At 43.7% G+C, this 15,877-nt stretch overlaps 1 protein-coding gene across 1 annotated transcript in view; it reads right to left on the reverse strand.

The window, feature by feature from the left end:
• ABCA1 (ATP binding cassette subfamily A member 1) overlaps positions 1 to 13,638 on the reverse strand; it is a 125,736-nt gene extending 112,098 nt beyond the window's left edge. The window contains exon 1 of the mRNA XM_040631674.1: positions 13,394 to 13,638. The gene's annotated coding sequence lies outside the window, so the exon portion shown is untranslated. The remainder of the gene's footprint in view (positions 1 to 13,393) is intronic.
• Between the last annotated feature and the right edge of the window lie 2,239 nt (positions 13,639 to 15,877).

Raw genomic sequence — 15,877 nt, forward strand, 5'->3', positions numbered from 1 at the left:
TTCTCTAAAATTTTAAAGAAAGAAACAAAAAAATAAAGCATATTTCTACTTCACTGACAAATGTCTACGTAGTTACCAGGAGTGAGACAGAAGTTGAAATTTGTGACAACAGCTTAACATCTCTCCTGATGAAACGTATCTAGATGTCTTATATGAATACACAGCCAACCAGTAACCAACAAAGCAGCAGGTAGATTTCAGGCAGGATTTAACCATATCACATATGAATTGAAAATGAGTTGGCACTAAAGCTTAACTGATTGCCTATTCATGAGATGTTGATTCAAGAGCAAGAACCCCAGATGTTTATGCCCCTCATCTCCAGAGAGATGTGGAGGGTCCTGTAAAATTAGGATAGGAAACCCATAAGCCCAGGAGAGCATGCTTGCTTTGGAAAAGGTCTGTTCTTTAATTGCATCTCTGAGCATATGGCTCTGGGTCCGTAGCAAACATTCAGGGAAAAGGCCAATGAGATTACTGACAGTCAGAAAACGGGCTGCAACAGGCTTATTGCACCCATGACTGAAGACAGGACGGGGCCGCTGCAGTGGGAGGAGGGGATCTGGACTGGGACTTCTCTCCAGCTGACCCTGGGGAGCTTTAGTAAGCCCGGAGTTCATCTAACTGCCTCAATTTAACTTCTCTGGTCTCCAGATGCCACCGAGCTCTCTACCCATAAGGCCATCCTGGGTAACCCCCTAAATTCCACCCCCTCGCACTTCCCAACCATCCTGTAGACCCACAGACTTAGTGAAACTGCCATTAATTGTCACTAGGCCCTTAGAGGCCTGCAGAAAGGTCATGTGCAGGTACTCAGCGATTCCCTAAAGGTGTGTTCCTACTTACAGCATAACACATTAATACTTAAATTTGAGGAGAAAAAAGATGTAAGAAATCCTGCAAGGTAAAAAGTCAAGGATAAAAGGAGGCCATTCTATCATTCTAGGAGATTTCGATCATTCTAGAATAGGCTTTGCTATCACGATACCCATTTTTAAAATACAGATCCATGAATTTTATCAATTCTAACAATATGTGACTCCGGGGGACCTTTTTTAAAAGTACCAAATCCGGGGCACCTGGGTGGCTCAGTCATTAAGCATCTGCCTTCAGCTCAGGGCGTGATCCTGGCGTTCTGGGATCGAGCCCCACGTCAGGCTCCTCCGCTGGAAGCCTCCTTCTTCCTCTCCTACTCCCCCTGCTTGTGTTCCCTCTCTCGCTGGCTGTCTCTCTCTCTGTCGAATGAATAAATAAAATCTTTAAAAAAAAAAATAAAAATAAAAATAAATAAAAGTACCAAATCTATCATACTTGATTATTACTAATAATTAGTTTATAGAGGAATATATATTCAATTTCCTGGACAAAAGTATCTGCTAAAAGCTCATTTTCAAAGTGAAGGCTATGAAATGAATACATAAATGAATACATAAAAACTGAAAGAGATCCACAAATACTATCAAATCCATAACTAGCCTTGGAGAAGCATTATTCCTCCTGTTGTCAATGATTCTATTTTAAAGGAGACTCACAAAGTTTAAATCTATTTCTATCACGTCACTGATATTTGGACAACCAAAGATCCTAGTTATCACTCTCGATGTGGCAGTTGCTGCTAGCTGAAACAGTCTCAGGACTTCTAAAACTGTCAAGAGCCACAGTTCCCAAAAGCAAATCCATCCTGTACCCAAGTTCTTGTTTCACTGCTGTAGAATTATGGAGAAATTCTAACAAAATGTTAGAGATAGCCCTTCTCCCCCTGCTGATTTCCATTAAACAAACACAGAGCAACCTTCAAAGAAAGACTTCAGCAAACAATACAACTATTTGCTTTCTCTGTGGTCGGGGGTACCCAAGACATAGGAAAAAGAACCTTTCCTGTTGAAAAGAAATCAACTTGTCAACATTATAGATCATAGAAAAAAATTTTTTTCAACCACCATCATAATGCCAAAGTAAGAAGGGCCTGCAGAGAAGGAACCACTGAAGTCATAAACACCCTGAGCTGTAGAAACACAAGCAAGCAAGTCTCCATGAGCAATCAATACTTTATTCGCAGAAAATCTTGACTATCATGTTCCCTCCCTATCATTGTTACAGGAGGGTTTTCCAAGAGAATTTTAGGATAAAAAGCTTAGTGACTATATCAGCAAAAACCATTTTGTTTGGCTTACATCTCTGAAGGGTCAACATCTTCAAATGTCCAAACTTCTCCTAGCCTAAAGGGTTTATTTTTATAAACATGCTCAAAGGACTTGGGGACAGAAAAACCCAAATCCCTTCACTGGCTTCCCCTTCCTTTGGGCCTGTGCTACTTTACAGCAAACTCCCCCCAACCATCCTTAACTCTTTTATTTTCTAGAATTAACTGGCCTAGTTGAAAGAAGGGAGGTTCTGGAGTCAGAGAAAACTGGGTTGGAATCTTGACTCTGCTACTCACCAGCGCTGGGACCCTAGGGACTCTGAGCCCCAGCATCCTCTCCATAAAATAGAACTAATAATGTATACAAAACATTAAGTCAGTTCCTGGAACAAAGAAAGTGTCCAGTAAACGGTAGCTATTATAATGATTAGTGCTGCTGACTTCACAGGGTGAAGCATCCATCAGGGGTGGGGCACAAAGTGGGCAGCTTATTAAAGGAATCTCTCTTCTCTCTTCTTTGTTCACAGAAGGTAGTACTTCCTCCAAACGCCCTTCCAAAACCAACTGGAGCTCTCCCCAGTGCCCAGCTCAGTGGAAGATGTGAGGGGGTGACCCTGAAATCCTGGTGCCACTTCTGGCATTGTTTTACCACAAAGCTTCCTTTTGGGGACCCCCACCACTCACTTATGCTATTCTCTCCACACTCTTGGCAATCGGCTCCTATTCACGCAAGCACACTGCTGCCTTCCTCCAAGCCCTCTGAGCCTGGCTCAGTTTCCCTCTCCACCCCACTTCCTCCAGCCTCCATGTCAACTACCGATTGCTACCTGGGCCTTATACTTCCTCCATCTTTTCAGCTCTCCCTGCAATCTTCTCCAGGGTACTGACTCATCAGGTAGTCCCTGCTAAACTGCAAGCCACAGGTGGCAAGCTACCGTGTCGCACCATCTTAATCTCTGCCATCCTGAACCCAGTGCCCAGGATGATTCTGTGTCCCGTAAACATTTGTAGAATGAGGGCTTCTGAAGTCAGACTTCAGGAATGGGAGAAAAGAATTAAAGGAGGTTCGCTACAGTAACAAGTCAGAAATTTCATTGAAAGTAAAGGTTCAGTTAGCCCAAAAGCATGACAAAATGTCTAGCTGGGCTCAAAGAAACTCAAGTTCAAGCTGGAGTGCATTTAATTTGGTTGTCCTCAAAGCCGCTCTAATTTGTTGGGAAGGGCATTCATTTTCATTGAGTTCATGTGAGCAAAGGAGAATCTGTAATTTGCCAGACATAGGCTCTACAACCCCTGTAAGCATGCCAGCTCCAAGCATATCTCTCATAGGGGCTCAACCCGAAATAGAAGACTGTCAGCACTGGTCAGGACTCGAACTCTACACCCATAGGCTCAAGTCAAAACCTCGCTCAATGAAGCATAGCAACACCTGGATACAATTTTTCCACCTCGATACTTCATTCCCTTTACTTTTGCCAAAACGAGCCATCTAATCTCCAGGCTCTTGTCCAGTTCTAGCTCACTAAGTGTGTGACCAAACCCAGCAATCTTGTCCAGAACACCCTCTTCCACCAGCCAGCTCTTGAGGCAGTGCAGGCTTGCGTCATGTGTCTGAGATGCCTCTGTTTCTGTAGCCCAGCAAGGACCCCGTAACTAGGTAAGTGAGAATTTAGTCTGGGTTCGAGGCCAGACACAGAGGTGCAGGGTCTAAGCTCTGCCCTCCCAACTTTACAACTGAACTCCTTCTCTACAGTAACCCAAACAAACCACGTTGCTGGCTGCTTTGCTAAATTAAAAGGAGAAAGAGGAATAAGATCACAAGTTTAAATTTGCATATTTGTGATTCTGAAAAACAAAAACTGAAGGACGTTAGCCTTTTTTTTTTAAATACTGGCAACATGAACTCTGTTATTTGAGGTTTGGGAGGCTCTTCTCAGAGGAAACAGATTTGCATTATTCCAATATTATTACGATTCTGAGTATTCCTTCTAGAAAGCACTGTCATTAAGATTTTCACAATTCAAACATTTTATGTGCCAGATTTAAAAAAGTGTTCAAGGAAAAAAACGACACTAAACTATTGGGTGGAACTCCTGCTAGCCTACTTTCCTCAACACCGGTTTTATAGTGACATTTAAATATCTGCACAAACCCATCTCGTAGGCAGCCATGTGCTAAGTATCTACTTCAGGTGTACACTGGCGTCCCCAAATGGAGCTCCGCCTAAAGGACAGAGTGCCCTGCGGTCCCTGCAGCCCCCAGGGGCACCAGCACTCACCTTAATGGAGGCCATTTGAACCCACTGTCAGACAACCTTCCATTTGCTCAGCGGAGGAGGAGAAAGCCACGCTATGATCATGTGAAATGTGACCGGGATTGAAAACTGGAAAATGGCACTAATTCCACTAAATTTGCAAATCCTGCAACAGGACTGACAACTGAATAAACACAACTTGACCAAAGGCTTTCTTTCTCTTGAACTCAAGGTCCTTATTCAATGAACACAATCATTAAAGTTAAAACACACACACACACACACACACACACACACAAAACACTCTGCCTTGAATCACAATTAATCTTAACTGGCCAAAATTAGCACAGGGCTTTGTACTTTTGCATAAAGGAAACAGATCCCAGCAAAGACAACCTTCAGCACTGCTGTGGGGATTTCCTTCCAATTCAAACTTAGAACCAAGGAGCAATTTTTATTGGAGAAAGAGAAAATACAGTTGAAAAACCCCTTAAGATTCAAATTGTATCAACAGACAATAAGTAAATGAGGCCAGTCCAATTTTCAAGGATTCAGTGTCCATTATAAGCTGAAAAGGACAGACTTTTATAGACACAATTTCTTTTTTCTCTCGGAAAGGACACTGTAAATATTACCCGAAATTCTGGTACAGTAGTAAGAACCCTGGATTAAAGACACATGGGGCCACATTTTTAATCTCCAGTTAATGACCGCTAGGGTGTGAATCTAGGCAAGTCACTCTACCACCCTGAGCCACAGAACAGAAAACAAGTCTTGATGATGAAGAGGCTGGAGGAGGAGATCTTCTGAATCTAAAAAAAACTGCCTGGAGCTTGGGGATCAGACTTGAGTTTGAATCCCAGGCGTTGCCATTAGCAAAATATGTGAACCATGAGTAAGCTATTTAACTACTCTATCGGGGGCACCATCTGAAAAACGGGGCAACCTCAACATTCCCCCAAATGTGAGAAGAACAACACAAGACGGATTAAGAGCTATCAAATTCCAGGGGCGCCTGGGTGGCTCAGTTGGGTAAGTATCTGCCTTCAGGTCAGGTGATCGGGGTCCCGCGATGGAGCCCCCACGTTGGGCTTTCCTGCTCAGCAGGGAGTCTGCTTCTCCCTCTGCCCCTCCCCTCTTCGCACATGAGCTTTCTCTCTCAAATAAATAAATAAATAAATAAAATCTTTTAAAAAAGAGCTACTCAAATTCCATTTAGAGGATTTTAGATGGACAGGCACAGTATTAAACTGTGACTCACACCATGAGATTAATTCATTCTTTTCAGCACTTTTTTGGCCTTTACAAAAATTTTAATTCCATTAAGGAGAAAGTTTTTGTTTGGCCTTCTCTTCAGCACCTCTTTAACACAGGCTAATTCCCCTTTCTAACAAAGCGAGAACAACTGCCAGAGTCCACTCGCACGTTTCAAAAGCAAGTTTATTTTATAGACAAGACTGTTGAGAAAAATAACTTGTTTTCACTCTGCTTTGTGAATAACCTTCTATTTGAGGCAACCGTGAACAGTTTTCAATTTAGAGGACCCATAGAAGGTTAACTTTTAAAAATCCATTGATGATTACAAAAACGTGAGTCAACTGAAAGAACTTGAGTGGCTGATGTGCGGCCTACCAAAGACACGGTGACAATGATAGGAGGTGACGTGGCGGAAGGCCTAGCCCTCGTGCTCTCATCTACCCACGGCCAGTGGGGAGAATCTCAGTCAGTGAGCAACAGGAGCAGAGGGCGCGGTGCAAACAAAAGCAACTAGAGGATGAATGTGAGACTCCAGAACAATGAGAAGCCAAAAACTAGCAAGAAGGGGTTCCTAACGTCCAAGTCAGAGCCATGAGGAAAACCTGTGGAGGGAGATTCAGCTAACGAATAGTTATTAGGCCGCACTAATCACCAGTGAAAAACCAAGTCGAGTTCAAGTATGCCTCTTATAATGGAGGATGAAGCTGTCAAAATAGGTCAGAGTCTTGTTTCAAAGAGCCCTGAATGCCAAGCTGAAGATCGTTATGGTGGCAGACCGTCAAAGTCTTTTGACATTTGTTCAGCACCCTAGTACTTTACATGGTATTTGAAAACCTATCTGTTAAAGAAATGAATATCAGTTTCACGGTATGTTCTGTATATTAGCACATTTCGCTTTTTTATAAATTAACACATTTTGTATATTAACACATTTTTCTAATCATTTATCTTCCTCTTCCCTCCCTTGTCCAGTACCAGAGATCACACCTCACCCCAGCTAAGATAAACTGCCACCTCCATCCCAAAGCCCTGCATCTGGGAGTAGAGAAGGGTCCTCAGGTCAATCTAAACTCTGTAGTCTGAGTCTTCACATACTGTCTGCCTTTCCAAGGAGAGCTGTTGCTTCCCTCGTTCTTGCGTTTATGTCAAACTTGGATCACCTAAACATCAGATGCAATCGATTTCAAACTGCCACCCCCTTGGGGACTTGCTTCTTCAAGAAAACAAGCTTGGTTTGACCCTTGGCAAAAGCAATTATTCCCAACCTGGCATCCTACAGGAATTTTGCAAAGCAAGTGTAAATAGGGAAATGAAACCCAAACAACATCTTTGCAGCGTATTTCCTCCCCTTGTGCCCCCCTCCTTCAATCCTAAAAACTCTTGCTCCTTTTTCTCCTATCTTCTTCCTTCTGGTCCCAATCTGTTGTGATCTCTGAAACAACAAATTCAGGACAATATTTCAGAAAGCTCTGTGTCTTGCCCACCTATCCCCAGTGAGAGTCTTCAGCGATATGTAGGAATATCCTTATCAGGTTAGTCCAATTCTCATCTTCTGAGGGACTGGCACACCTTTCCACGTAATCGCTTAACTAGGACTACGGTGTGAGTATAAGAAGCAAAACCTATACCCATAATGGAGATGTCCAGGATTAAGGGTCCAAATGAATATTTTATTTCAGAGAGATTCTCCAAATGGTGAAGTAGAGACGAGAACGTCTTACTAAATCATATTTGCTCTATTGAAATGTATTGAAATGAACCAACTCCCCCTTCCTTTGCATTTCAGATGAGAACGCCTTTTTGGTTCTATGATTCACGTCTTCCTCCATTAACACAGATAAATAGGCAATTTCAACAGCTTTCTTGCCTGTACTTTCCTCTCTTCCCATCACCTTTTTGTGCCACGTTCACTCTCATAAGGAATACTCGTAGGCATTCCCTGGGCGTCTTCTCTCTACCTCCCGAAACCCATATGATCTGTTACACTAATGCTGAGGATGCCCCGAAGGACATATCTCTAAGCAGCTCCAATCAAAGAATCATCCTTTTCCTAAATACAGACCTAGAGCTGGAGGATGTAAATGCAAGACAGGCTCTTTAAAAGCCATGTGCTTTCCGCACTTCCATTTTATAAACCAAGAACCTAAAGCTTGGAAAAGTAAAATGACTTGCCCAAGCTCACATGGCTCTTTAGTGGATTTCTGAAATTATATGTAAAATATAAGTAATTATACATAAAGCTTGGAGTGTGCACGGCTAGGTTATATTTTTTTCCGAGAGAATCCATTGTTTTCATCATATGCTCAAAATTGTTAAAAATCCTCTCCCAATAAAAGACAACCACTGATTGGTTATATATGTAAAATTCTTTCTGGGAAATGTCCCACACTAAATACCAGTTATGATAAAACATCTGGACTTCAAGACTAGCCAGATAAAATGCTTTGGCTTTCAAATGCTTCTTGGAAGTTGGATTTGGCATAGAAAACATTGCAGAGTTTTAAACAAATACACACACACACACAGAATGAATAAAAGAACAGATCTTATACATAAAAGTTTATTTTGTTTTTTTAAAAGTATTTAAATTCCAAATTACTTAGTGAATTATCTCATTCTTATTTTAAAAAATTAATTAATGTGCAAATCAAAGTACTTGAAAGTGAAATGTCACAGATGATCACATTTTCTCAAATCACAGCTGCCTCAAAAAAGAGAAATGAAACTGAATGGAATCAGAATTGTTTGTTCTACAAAAACTAAGCTGGCCTAAATTGACTATGTACTAAAATTTCTCAATCTCTATCATAAACCTAATCTTAACTACAGTTCTCATATAATTCTATTTCTAATGCTTTTCTGTAATTACGCCGTCATTCTAAATAGAGCAAACAAACATTAGTTTCCCATTCTCTTTGTCTGAGTCCTTCAAGTCAGCTTTTATTGAACCTCTTTCATATCAAGGGGGTTGAATTAAAGACTGGGGAGAATGAATCAAAGACCTTCTCGTGGAGAAGCGTACACTCAAGAGGAATACAAATAAATGTTAACTATAACAAAAGAATGCAATTAAATACATGGCATGAACTGTGCACTGAGCCACTCTTATGGGAGTAGAAAAGAAGGGGACAATTTTCACTCTGTGTTGGCAGGGAGGAGTGAATCCAGTTTATGAGAGGGATGGCATTCAAATCAGGTCTTAAAGTAAGTTTTCAAAATGGAAAAAGACAGGGCTTCAAACTTTGTTTTGTTCTAGGAACCATGTGTGATGCACCTGCAGTCTGTTGTTCGCATAAATGCTCTTTGCTTTAATATAGTTCATCATCTCAATGGACGGTAGAGTAAACGAAAGCTCTCTCTGAAAGCAATTCTACATATGAGATTTTCATTCTCTGGCCTTAAGTACTTCTAAAATGTACCTCCCTCTCTAACAACATTTATGCTGGTACTTATCCAGGGAACTATTTTTAGGTGCAAATAACCAAATGAAAAGGATAATCACTTTGCTTTTTGTTAGTATTTCTTTTGTCAAAACGTGGTATTTTGACTAAGTCCCTACCCAGATACTGGTAAATTCATGGAAACTAACCTGCCTGAGATGTAACCTCAGCTTCACTACTTACCAAACTCCATGATCAGGCTCCTTAACCTGTCTATACCTCAGTATCCCTGTCTGTAAACTGAAAATAATAATAGTACCTACTCTCACGTGGTTCTCATGACAATGAACTGAATCATCATGTAAAATACTTAAAACTACATCCAGCACCCAGTAAATCAACAATAAATGAAACTGTTTCTACCCAAGCAGAAATGTTTTCTAAGAGCTGATTTCTAATTTGCTATGACAATTTAATTCACTTTTATAAAGCAGACTTTGAAACTATATTTACTTTCAAAGAAAGATGCCATAAAAAATGGCTAAATTTGATTCCTAGACAGTAATGGTAGTAACAGAGAAATAGCTTATTTCAAAAGGTCCATAACATAATTAAGGATAGAACAAGCAGAAACTGTATTGTATTATAACCAATAGAAAAAAAATTCACAGAAGTTAAGACTGACAGCTAAACTAATGGTTCTCTTTCCTCTGTCTTTTGTTCCTTACACTTTTACAGCCAAATACTCTGCCATTCCATTTTATATGTATTACACAGGAAAACAATTTTGATAGCATAAACCTACTCAAAAATACGTGACTGAAGCAACAGTAAAAATTTCATTTTAAACCAAGAAAAGAATTCGAGCTGAATAAATGTAATTGTTTGTTCTTTCCATGGTGTTGCAATCCCCTATGCAACCTATGTCCCAAGCTGAAGAGAATTTGGTTGGCCCACTCCCAGCAACAAGGGAAATATGATACAGGCTGCAGAGTCTGATAAGGTCTCTAGCAGATGAATATACCATAAACATAACAAGCAACCTCAAAAGTCCTCTGCTTATAGCAGCTAAAATTGTTACCACCTCAATGCTTAGTGTGGGCATTAAAGTACTCTGGGCTCACTGGCTGGGTTCAAATCTTAGTTTTGCCAACTTGCAAGATGTGTGACCAGGGACAAGTTAGTTAACCTCTCAGTTTCTTAATTTGTAAAATAGGAATAATAAATGGGTTTGTTGTAGAGATTAAATTGGTTAGTATTTGAATAGTGCTTGGCACATAGTGCTATATAGTGTCTTTTAAATAAACATTACAATAACTTTGGCATTTGTGATTATCTCCACAGGAAGATATGAAGAGGGTCTCAGTTTTTTATGTAGGCCCTCTCCCAGAACAGTTAAATTAAAACAAATTTTCAGAAAGATCATTTAAAATGTGATGCTGGAATAACAGCCATAAAGAGCATTTTACTTGCATTATTTAATATCCAGACAGTAAATAAAAATGTATTTGGATTTGAGAGTATTTTAGAAATACACAACCACATGTCTACCGGTAATTCCTAGATATACAAAATGTTCATTATTAGAGTCTATGGTAATGTCCACTTAATTACTTTACAAGCTAAAAACTGAAATAGCAAAAATATTAACAATTCTCAATCACTATGAACCTAGCATAAGTCACTTGGTTTATGGGAGGACAGATCCCTAAACAAATTTTTTTGATGGAAAAATATTCCAACTTATCTCCATATAAGGGAAATACTACAGAAGGTAATAAAAAGCTGTGTTGCTGAGTTTCATTCACTTTTAATAATGTAAGCTTTGAGACTTCCTAGAGCAGAGGTTGAAAACAACAAAGCCCTAACCACACTTTTTCAATCCTAGACTGACCATTGTCTCACCTGAACTGTAAATATGCCCTAGGTCAAAAACGTGTCCGTTATAGGCCACTATTTAGATGTAAATTTAAATATTTATGAGAGCTGAGATTTCAAATGCTCATGACACACATACCACAGGTGGCCCCTTCAAAGTCAGGTATGTCATTCTGGAGCATGAGGTTTGTCCTTGCAAGGGAATTACTCTGACTAGAATAGCAATTCTTTTTTTTTTTTTAAAGATTTTATTTATTTAGTTGACAGAGAGAGAGAGAGACAGCCAGCGAGAGAGGGAACACAAGCAGGGGGAGTGGGAGAGGAAGAAGCAGGCTCCCAGCGGAGGAGCCTGACGTGGGACTGGATCCCATAACGCTGGGATCACGCCCTGAGCCTAAGGCAGACGCTTAACCGCTGTGCCACCCAGGCGCCCCTAGAATAGCAATTCTTGTCCCTTAAATGGATGTGGTCCTCATTAAGCCTGGTCACTCTGATTCTACTGCTGTTTGTTTGGTTTTTTTTTTTTCAAGTAAATATCAATTTGCTCTGCATATCCAATTTTTTAAACTCTATCATGAATTATTTGCTTCATAGGAGCACTTGGGGGAACAGGCTGACAATAGAAACTTTGTACTTGAAAATTATTATACCATCTGAAGAGGTTCTACTCCAGGACATTCTCCACACTTCAACACTTTCTTTGATTTGGGGTAAGTGTCTCAAGGGAATGATTCAAACAACAGAAAGCTTCCATTATTTTTGTAGTAGGTATAAGGAAAAATGGGCTGAAATAAAAGGGGAGAGGAGAAATTAAGCACTTTATTAGTTAGGATTTAAGTCCTGTCTGAAAAGAAGATCAAAACTTAGGTTTGGGTCCCAAACTATTGTTAAAAGAACCAGTAAAACTGCTTTTGAACTTGGAAAATTTTGTAAGGTGTTCGGTTGGGAGGGGGCCTTAAAAAAGTGACGTGCTGATTTTCATCACCAAGGAAATGTTTTATAATATCAAATTTATCCTCTTTTACATTAACGTATATACCACCCACTCACTTTGTGAGGTGTCAGTGAATAATAGTTTTGGGTTTTAAAAGCTGATGGTATCAATGCTGCAAAAGATAAGGGCCGATTATTTCCTGTGCCAGACGCTTCTCTCTCTCTCTCTCTCTCTCTCTCTCTCTCTCTCTCTCACACACACACACACACACACACACATTGTTTATTTCCTCCTATAAGATTAAGCGCTGAAAAAGACACCTACGCACAACCGTGGCACTGGCCCACTCCAAGAACCTTCTCATGTAACAAGGGTCTGGGAATCGGGAAACATTCTGATAAAAAACAACCAGACCGCTTTTTCGCCTGATTCCCCAGGCTTCCTCCCAGTCTCCAACCACCCGTCTTCGCCGGATCTTAGTCGGAACCCGCAAGCGACAGCCCCTTGTGGAGTCCGGGCCCCCCTCCGGCCACAGGGTCGATTCCCAGGCCGTTCGGCCAGGAGGCGCTGCGGGCCAGTCCCCCGGGGCCACCGGCAGCCCGGGCCCAGCCCTCCCTCCCCCACCACCCGGCCCAGCCCCGCGGCGGAGCTTCGAGTTCTGCGCCGCCCGCCGGGGTTACTCCCGGTCACTCCGCGGCACCATCTCGCCCCAGCTTCCCCAGCCGTGCCCGGCCTGCGGCCGCCTCAGGAGACTAAGCTGCAAAGGGCAGGAAGGATGAGGAGGGGGCGGGGGAATGGGCACCTCAGCTCCAGGTTTCCGCAGGCTCTCCTTCTAAGTCTTTTGTTTTTAAAAGGCACAAAACGCGTCCCCCCGCTGCGCCAGGGACACCAGCTGGGTGAGCGCACGGAGACCAGAGGCTGGACTCCCAAGTCAAACAAAGCCCCCGAGGCCTTAAGTGATCAATAGCGCTACAGACCCCGTTTGGGACACCACCCCGTCGAGTTCTTGGGGAACAAGAACGCGCCACTCCAGTCCGGGGGCGCACGGGGCGGATCCCCAGGTCAGAGCCCAACTCAGACCAGCTCCTTAAAGAACGGATTGGGGACTCAGTGCTGGCACTTGTCCCGGTGGGCGCGGGCCGACCCGCAGCCGGAGGGGTTTCCAGCCGGCTAAAGCGCCTCCGAACAAAGGGAAGCGCTCGGAGCTGGGACTGCCACTCTCCGCCCCCCACCCCCCGGCATCAGCGCCCCCGGTAACACCAGAACCCCCGCCCCCCATCGCGCTGCGCCACGGTACTGCGCCCGGGTCTCCACGCCCAGAGATGCTTCCCCGGCTCCATCGCGGGGCGAGCCCCGAGAGCAGCAGCGCCAGCGTCTTTGGGTAGCTAAAGCTCGTCCTAGGACGTCCTCTCCATTTACACCGCCCCCGCCCCATTTGCGCTGCAAGAGTTGGGGGTTCGGACTAGTCCCCGAAACCCAGCGCTTCCCAGAGCCTCCTCGGCCCCGAAACAAAACAATAACGCCCAAATCACTGGAGAACCTCTTACCTGGTTTCCACTTTTGTGTTTGCGTCTTTTTCCCCCACCCCTTGAAAAACCCTTCCAGAGGAGGGAAAAGGGAAAATTAAAAAAAAAAAAAGAAAGAAAGAAAAGAAAAAAGGAGCAAAGCGACCCCGAGAAATTGGCTCTGGCTGCGCCGGTCCTGCGGCGACCCCTGCCCTGCCCACCTGCGCCCGAGGACAGAGGTGTCGGCTGGGCTCAGCTGGTCCCTGCCCCACTCACTCTCCCTCAGAATTACCGGGGTTTTGCCGCGACTAGTTCCTTTTATAGATTCGGCTGCGCTGAGCGCCAGGGTTACTATCGGTCAAAGCCTGTTCTCTCCCTCTTTCCCCGCCCCCTTCCCCGGCCTCTGTTTATGTAGTTCAGTCACTCAGCAGAAAGCACGTGGAGCCGCGCCCCGCCCCTTAAACGGGCGACGTCCCGCTGCTCCCGGCAGGGCTGGGGGCCGAGGGCGGGAAGTGGGGGGTGCTGCTGGCCTCCAAGGTCCAGGGTGCGTGCCCCCTGCCCTGCCCGAGCCTGCCAGTCTGGGAAGAGCGGGAAACCTGGGGTTTGGGGCTGAGCCAGAGACTGTCTCCTCCACCTTCCCTTCAGCCAACAGCACTAGTGGAAATCGCTTCCTCTAAACTCCTGCTTTCAGCAATTTTTTTTTTCCTTTGTTACTTTACCCTGTAAAGGGATTGGGGGCCGAAACCCCTCAGGACACCAGCCCTTTAGCCTTTCCTTTCAAATGCCCAGGGTGTGGGGGAGGACGGACAGTCCTCTGGATAATTGGCAGTTTTTGTTTTCCACCACAAACCCTGATTTTGGTATTCAATAGGCAACTTATTTATTGCCTTTGGGATTCCCAGCCTGGGCCTCCCAGGTCCCTGGGAGGGCCAATGAAAAGCCTCTTGCTCCTTCTCTTTGCAAACTGGGGGGAGGTGGGAGGCAGCAAAAAACATGGAACAATGTGAACCAGTCCCCTTTATATTTTCATTATATTGGTCAGAGTCCCAGTGATAAATACACAGAGCTTGTGTTTTGGCTTCTATAGATTTTCTATAGAAAAATGCAGCTAGAGAATCACAGTTGTGAAATTATATAACCATTCCAGTTCTCCAACTTCCTCCTCTGGTTTAGCCATGACAGAAGCAGACTGCCCATAACATTTGAGGGACAGAGGCAGAAATACAAATGGAGGCCCACATACTTTGTCATAAATCAAGCCAACAAACTGTAAAATAAAGGTCTCCTACCTTGACAAAGATGTGTTTAAAGCAACCTGGAAGGACAGGTTCACATTCAGACTCCTCATGGTCTGACCTGAGTTTTGGCAAAAATGTGGTAGAGTAGGTAGGACGGTGGGCCCCCAAACCCCTTCTCTTCCCACCCCCAGCTCTGTCATATTCCAGAAGAACCTTCACTGTGCATGTGGACCTCAGCTGCACAAGCCCCTCCACACTACACCATACTACACTACAGTCAAGGCCACAACCTGGGCAGATGCACACATCAGTGGTTCTGTCAATACTCAGGACAGATCCAGTGAGGAGGCCCATGCAGGCTCTGGAAGTGCACCTAGGGACTGTAGGGCAAGGAATTCTGGGGTCCCGGGTACTCAACTCTGGTGACATAGTCCCTTGGCCCTGTGGACTGCTCACCCTTAGGAAGGGTTGAAGTTTGAGGAGGGCCAGAGCCAAGCCTTCTGAGGCCCAGGGCAAGCAACTTACCTTGGTTCAAAGGATAACCCTGGCCAACAGACTGGGTTCTGGGTCAAATGTGGCCGAACACCATGATGTGCAACTTTCTGCTCCATTTCTTCATCTGTAAAATAAAGAGAATATGTATGCTCTCCCTGCTTCACCAGGGATTTTCTGAAAGTGAATTTTGCTCATTTGACCTCCTTGGAAGAATGGCACTGTAAACAAAGGGGGTGCTATTAGCTGAGTATTAATGTCATTTTCAGATACCCAGCCATGGCCTATAAAGTTTTTCCAAATCATGCCAAACAGTAAACTCCAGGTCTTGCAAAGAGTTAAAAGTAATCTCTCTGACCCTCGAGATATAAAGGAGAGCTCCTAGAAGAGATGATACCATTCCAAGTATGATCAGGGGAATGATTAGGTCTCCCAGACTCTCCATTCCCTGCCTTACCACCCACCCTCCACCCATCTGTCACTGTGCTTAAAATCCCACCACCAAAATCATTGTTTTTGGATGGTTCCCAAGAAAACCCCTATTAAAGTATTCCCTTAGACTGTGCCACTGGGGAATGAGTGACAATAAATTCTGTGCAAGACGAAGACAGGATGCTGGAGAAAGGAGGTGAGCCCAAGAAGAAAAGCCCCAGAGAGAGGATAGCCATTGATTTTAAATTAAATACATAAGTCTATGGCTCCAACACCAAACATGACCCTTTTTTTTTGAGAGGGAGGTGGGGTTTGGGGAGGGGCAAAGGGAGAGGGAGAGAGAGAACCTCAAGCAGGCTCCATG

Source organism: Ursus maritimus, unplaced genomic scaffold, assembly GCF_017311325.1.
Source record: "Ursus maritimus isolate PB19 unplaced genomic scaffold, ASM1731132v1 scaffold_17, whole genome shotgun sequence".
Taxonomy (NCBI): Eukaryota; Metazoa; Chordata; class Mammalia; order Carnivora; family Ursidae; genus Ursus; species Ursus maritimus.